The sequence below is a fragment of the Pinus tabuliformis genome, chromosome X (genome assembly GCF_031772625.1).
Source record: "Pinus tabuliformis cultivar Carrire ecotype Pingquan chromosome X, CPIR1, whole genome shotgun sequence".
Taxonomy (NCBI): Eukaryota; Viridiplantae; Streptophyta; class Pinopsida; order Pinales; family Pinaceae; genus Pinus; species Pinus tabuliformis.
Window position 1 is genome coordinate 792,218,254 of NC_142308.1, and position 5,624 is coordinate 792,223,877.

Consider the following 5,624-nt stretch of genomic DNA (forward strand, 5'->3'; position numbering starts at 1 on the left):
CCGAGATAGAATTTGAAAGCACAAACCAAGGTGGTAAGTCATCACATGATTGGACGGATCCTCTCCTGACTTACCTTCGAACTTGGGTATATCACTAGGCAACTTATTTGGCATTGGCGGCCAGAACTGAAGATATTGAATTGGATCATTCGTTAGGCGCGTCAAGTCTGGTAAATCCAAAGTTGCGATAAACGGTAACTGCCGGTTGGGATCTCTAAAACTCTGGGTCACAAGACCAGTCCCTAGGAGGAGGATATCCAGGATAACTAGGAACAGGAGTCGCAATTGGGATATTATATCCTCCTGGAAAAACCAGGATTAACCGGACCGTACTGGGGTTGTTGAGGTTGTTGATATGTACCCAGGATAACGGTTGATACTGGTAAACTGGCTGTTGGACAGCTTGCCCAGGTTGGTACTGTCCCTGGTACGGTTGGTGAACAAATTGAGGTTGAGTAGTGACAACCGTACTTATACCAGGCTGACCTGTAGGCATCTGGACCGTTGTTTGAATCGTAGATCCAGACAACGGTAAAGATGTCTGAGGAGTGGTTACAGAGACAGTAGAAACCAGAGCTGTCGATACTCCAGAAGTAAGTGCGGTAGATGTAGCGGTAGTTGCAGCAGCCGTTTGAGATGGAGTACTAGGTGCAATTGGTGGCTGAGTAACTACCGAAGTTACAGAAGTTTGAACATTTGACTGGACAGGTTGCAGTTGCTGGGGTGGACCAGAAACTATGGGTTGTCCAGCTTGAGGTACCAACTGTAAACTTGGTTGCAACACCTGTTGACCCTGTGATGGATCCCACACTAACATTCCGGGGTATTGACCCGTAACAGGTTGAGGATACTGAGATCCATAACCGGATTGAGGATAGGATTGATAATTGTAAGGTATAGTTCCCATACTTGGAACATATCACTAACCTTGAGGCGGTTGATAACCTTGACTCGAGTATTGACCTTGAGGTTGATAACCTTGAGGTAAATACGGGTACTGGGGTTGACCTTGACCTTGAGGTTGATACCCTTGGGGTTGATACCCTTGAGGTTGCCATCCTTGAGGTAAATATTGATACTGAGGTTGACCCTGGGGTACATATTGAGGCTGGGGTTGACCTTGAGGCATGTATTGCACCATGGGTACATACTGACCTTGAGGTTGCCCCCCAGAAACGAATGGTGTACCTTGAGGTTGCCCCCCAGGCATTAACTGAGGCTGCCCCCCAGGCGGTAATTGGCCACCTTGAGGTTGGGAAATGGGAACTGAACCTGACATCATGTAAATGTCACCTACACCCAATGGTATATTACCATTGTTTCCAGCTAATAACCGATGATCAACGGGTTGAGGAGATGCCCCCGCAAAGGTACCAGAAAGTGATTGATACCCGGTGGGAACAGAAGGACCGCCGTGTAAATAAGATTCAGGACTTTGAGTAAACACGGACGACTGACCAGACATATTTACAGGAGTATAAATACCTCCAGGTGGAAATGGAGTACGAGGTGTAGAAAAACCTACCCCTGAGTTGTCTAACAAATTGGTTAACGAAAGGTACCAAGTAGTACTCCTAGGAGGACTGTAAAAGATAGATTCACACTCCCTGAGTTCAATAGTAAGTTGATCTTCAAGGTTAGAGACGCCTATTTCTTCCTCTGGAGCAAGTTCTTCAATAGCAATCAAACCAATAGGAAGATTTTCGGTGATAACTCGTTCTATTCTCGGTGAATCTGGAACACTAGAAGTTGGAGTAACAGGTTCAGATATTTCAAGTTCTTCGCCTGTATCACTAGCAGACGAAAAACTACCAACAAGATCAGAAACTGTAACAGCTTCGGGATTATAACCTGTCTCTAAGCCTTGGTAATCTGAATGGACTACCAAGGAAGATTCTCCTTCTTCAGGTGAACCTACTCTACTGCCACTAGGAGGAGTTACAAGGACCTTTAAACCTTCTAGATTACCGGGTTCGTCTCGAGGAGGTGATCCCCTAAGTCTACGAGATCTTCTCAACAATTCGGCCATAGAAACAACTTCAGGAGACTGGCCCCGAAGTCTACGGGACTGTCTCGGTAATTCCGCCACAGCTAAAAACTTTTAACTACTACACACGAAAACAAAGTAAAATCTCAAATCAAACCACCTAAAGTCTCTAAAGAACCAAACAAATTTGAATCACACACCTAAAGAATCTAGGGCGTCAAACCAAGCACAAACAGTAGCCTTCCAGACCGAAAGCGCTAGTTGGTGATGAAACCCAACATCGTCGGATTCAGTACAGAAGTGGCGGGTGGAACAGTTACCCCGAAAACCTGCTTAATGAATAGGCCGGCACAAGTTCCTCCACTTTAACCGTCTCGAGTGAAGTGAACCCCCCAGAAAATCCAAGTGAGTCTAGCCGACGTCTGCTCCAGGTACAGTGGGATATTCCCTCCACCGTCACCTCGGTAGAATCCTAAAGATAATGGTCACTAAGGTTACCAACCGCAACAAATGCACCTGGGGAAACAGTCTACACTCCGACAGCACACAAGGGCAGAGTATCAAGCTCAATCCCCTTGTTGGTTCCTTGACAATAATCCAAGGTTTATCGACAAGTGACCCCTGGCTCCTCGACAATGGTTAATCTGAGGTTTACAGTTTGTAATACGTGCGTGTCTGGCGTCATTCCCAACGAGGGGGGATTGATCCCCTCACTTGTTCGGACACGAGCTCGTGCTTCTCCTTTAAGAGGAGCTTTCCCAGAGTACAAATGAGATAATTGGATTTATTCTATCACAAGATAAGCTACTTGTTTGGTTTTGTTGTCTTGGAGAGTTAATTACTCACCTACTCCAAGACACTAGCCTGATCTAAATTAGTGTTTCAGAGCCCTAGTAAATAAAAGTTACTACGTCGATTTTACTTTAAGCGTTAATTTTATGGTTTTTCTTAAAGACAAAAGGTAGCGGAAGTGAAACCAATGGTGTGTAGACTCGACTCAAACCACTACAAAGATGATCCTAAGATGATTTACGCTACTTTCCTTTTTTCAATGAAATTCTTAACTAAGAGAGTTGAGAGATGCAAATTTTATAGAAAACAACTTTCTTAGTAAAGACAATCAAAGAAACAATTCTCTCTATCTTTCCAAGCATACAAACATGACCACTCTTTACGTGCACGAAAAACTCTTTTTCTTTCAAAATTCTTCAAAGCTACTTGAAACAAAACTTTTCAAAGGAGATATTTTTGTATTTTCTCTTTTTAAATAAAGCATATAAATCTATTTTAAAGAAAATCAATCTTAAAAGCTATAAAATCTATGAAAACTTGACTCTCAAGCAAATCAAAAGAAATTTACTCTAAGCAAACCCAACGAGGAAAAAGCCTACAAAGATGATTCTAGGTTGTTTTACTCGACCAAAATCAAATCAAGGACCAGCTAATGCAGAATCAAAAGACTAGTCAAAACAAAACTCAAATCTTTTTGTTCTTTTTGTAAAATGGAATTCAATACTCAATCAACAAGCACTTCGAAATTTGCCAAAGAGACAACTCAATGGTAAGTTGCTCTCACAGGTAGACTTTATGACAGGTCTGACTTCTAAGAAGGCTGACAAAACCAGAGAGATCTAAGGCTTGACAACTTCTACCGTCAAAGTCACTACAAGACCTACTCAAAAATCAAACCCTAGGGCTTAAACTTCTATGAAATCCACTAAAACACAATGCTATCGAAACAAGTTCAGGTGAAGATCTTTGACAAGAGACTAATGAATCTGGGCAGTAAAAACTGAGAAAAAGCAAAATCTAGGAGAAAAAAAGCAAAAAATGGAATTTTCTCAAATTTTAGCAGGGGACGCAGGCAACCCGTTAAAACAGGTGCGGGCCCGCTCTGTGCACACAGTGACAGTGTGTCCAGGGACGCACTGTGCAATACTCAGAGGGTGCGTCCTACTGGAAAATTCAAGAAAAACTAAAATGAATCTAACCCTAAGCTAACCCACCCAAAAACAAAGTCACAGAGCCAAAAACCAGAAAAATAAATCAATTTTCTCAGAGCAAAGTTCATACAAAGGAAAAGACTTTCACATCAATGGAGTCCCCAACGGAGTCGCCAATTTGTCAGGCGGAAAGATTCGATTGTGCGGACACAACCAACCTCCCTAGGAGTCTAAGACTCTCTAGTGACAAACAATACAAACAAGAGCAATCCTTCTCTAAACATGCATTTACTATATAAGAAATCAAGTGTTTAGATCCTACCTGTAATCCAACGTTGTTGTAGCAGTCCAGCTCCGCTGATCCGGATGAGCTCCTCCTTCACTTTGAAACCTGCATCCACTAACAATCAAACGATTAAATAGCACTTGAAAATCTCATAGAAAAAACATATTTAACACATAGACCAAGGAGTACATGAAACAACTCATAAATAACAAGTTGTTGAGAAGAATGGACTCATTTGCATTAATAGGTAACAAAAGGAACAAATACAACCTGAGCCTTGGTGTTGTGCAAGTCCCTCCCAGGGTCCATCAAGAGTTCTCCTTTACTTTGACAAAGCTCACCCACTTCCAAATAGAACAAGCAAAGATGGCAATCTCTCCTCACAAGCTTCTAAATGGGAGTCCTAATTCCAGCAGCATCTACCCATAGAAATGTATAGCTTCCAACCGCCTCTCCTTCTGGCCCAATGGCTGTATTTATAGTGCTCAAGAGGAAGTTAATCAGGTCCACCATCAATGGGATAATCCCCTCTTTGGATGGGATAGCTCCCTTATTGATGGGATAAGTTCCTCTTTGGTAGGGGTGCATGAACCATCTGGAGGCGCTCAATACACGTCGAACAACCTTCTAGAATGCTCTAGAAATGACCAAAAGTAACTTTTTAAAGATGAAACTTGCGCATTTTGACCTTTACAGGGGGACGCACCTGCCCCTTTACATACAGAGCGTCCAAAGACGCAGCTTTTGTGAACATTGGGTGCGTACCCGCAGGTAAGGTTGAGAGAACCTGCGTACCCAGAGATAAATACATTTATAAAGACTTTCTTTCTTTTTGGAGTTTGACATGGAGAGCAGAGGTATAATACTTGCCTAAGAGGATAGCATGACTGTTGATAGAGCCATACTAACTGTAAATAGTCATGGTGACATTTTTTAGTGTAACACGGTACCTGTTCAAAAGAGTCCAGGTCAAGTCTCTTTTCTAGGTCTCTCATCACAATATCTACATTGACTTGATCACTATCCATCTCAGCAAGAGTTCCTTCCCTCTATTCATCCATATTGGCATATTGCTCAATTTCAGGGATTCTGTGATGAAAATATGGTGATAACCTATATTTCATTCTCTTATCACAAATGAAGCTATGTGGGTCGTATCTCCAACCAAAAATTTTATTTAATTTCATGTGTTCTAGGATTTCTTCTGATGCTTTGCCTACTTCTCTATTGTTGCAGAAAAATGGGCCTAGGTGATCCTTAATTTTCAACTGTGCTTTCTTCTTGGCCTTGGTAAAGTGAATATGATCTGAGTTTATCATTTGTCTATAATACTCCAATGCAAACAACCTCATAGGAACATATTTTGGTAGTTTGAATGTAGGAAGTTCACAACCATATATCTTGATCT